The sequence below is a fragment of the Narcine bancroftii genome, chromosome 1 (genome assembly GCF_036971445.1).
Source record: "Narcine bancroftii isolate sNarBan1 chromosome 1, sNarBan1.hap1, whole genome shotgun sequence".
Lineage (NCBI taxonomy): Eukaryota > Metazoa > Chordata > Chondrichthyes > Torpediniformes > Narcinidae > Narcine > Narcine bancroftii.
In genome coordinates this window covers 126,637,707-126,639,175 of record NC_091469.1, presented here as the reverse complement: position 1 = coordinate 126,639,175, position 1,469 = coordinate 126,637,707, and positions in this window count along the sequence as shown.

Here is a 1,469-nt window from a genome sequence, read left to right as displayed (position 1 = left end):
AAACCCACTATGAAGAAGGAAGTTGTTTGGTCAAAAAGAAAACCTCATGAGTCAACATTTCTACCTTCATAAAAAATCAAAGATCATAAAAGTAATCCCCACAGTGTTGGAAAATTTACATTCAAATCGGAAATTGAGCATCCAATGTTCTCTAAGTTTAAATGTAACATGACATCACGTAGCCATTGATCATATTAGGCAGAGTAACATCCCTCCATCTGAGCAACGCTACCTGCCAGCCATAAAGAAATAAAAGCTAATAAGTGCAGCTCAGATGCCATTAAAGTTATGTCATTCTCTTCAACAATACCAAATAAAGCAGTTAAGGGATGAGGTTTTAAATTAACTTCAGAAAGTGTAGAGAAAGATGATAGTGTAACTAGATTGATAAATGCACGTTATGCAATGATTAATTACAATTTTTTACATCAATTATATTTGACACCTGAAATTTTTTTTAAAAATATGGTTTTAATGAATCAGATTTGTGTTTGAGATGTGGTGATACGGTTGGAACTTTTTTTCATGCTGTTTGGTCATGTATACATGTGTATGTATATATATATATATGTATAAAAAAATGTTCCTGTTCATGTTTAATTGCTGTATATGTCATATTATTTGTTTTTTGAACGAATAAATAAAGTTTAAAAAAAAGTGTAGAGAAATTTTGATACACTTCATTCCAATATTTCTCAAGATTCTGACATGTCCAGAACATATGAATTAATGAAGCATCTCCATGTTACATTTATCACAACGAGGAGATACATCAGATAAAAACGAGATAGTTTGACTTTGGACGTGTGAGCCCTATGGGCTACTTTAAATTGTAGGAGAGAATGGTGGGCACATAAAAGAAGTGGTAACCAATTTGAAAATTACATACCAAGTATCTGCAGAAATTAAAAGCTGTAGGTCCTGTACCCAGACTTTTCAAAAAAATTTTGTCTGAGGGAGCCTCTCTTTAAAATTGTCGCCATTTGATTTCCAACACATCTTTATTTGAAACTTTAGCACCTTCTTTGCACTGATAATCCGACTCACCACTACACAAGTGTCCCAGTCGGGTCCTCAGTGTATCTTCCTTGCACTGACAACCCGGCTCACCTCCACACAAATGGCAACAGTGAAAAGAATGTGCATGAACTGAGGGACATTGGTAGTTCTGTGGGCCAAATAACCTGCATCTGCCCAACGAAGTCTTAGCAGTCTCCCACAGGGTCCATCTGTCCAGTCCAATTTATCTGAATGTATTTATTTCCCCCTTTTTATTGCCAATTGTTTGAATATCTGGTTGATTGAACTCTGCATAATGTAGATTTTACTGTATAGATTTACCTTGGAAACTTCTTGGCCTTTTCTTGCTCCTGATTCATGTTCTGTATGTCACTGCATTCTCCTAATAGCTTCCCTGTTCTCTGATATTTATAGCGCAGATAAATGCATTCTTCAGGAGCTTGGCACTT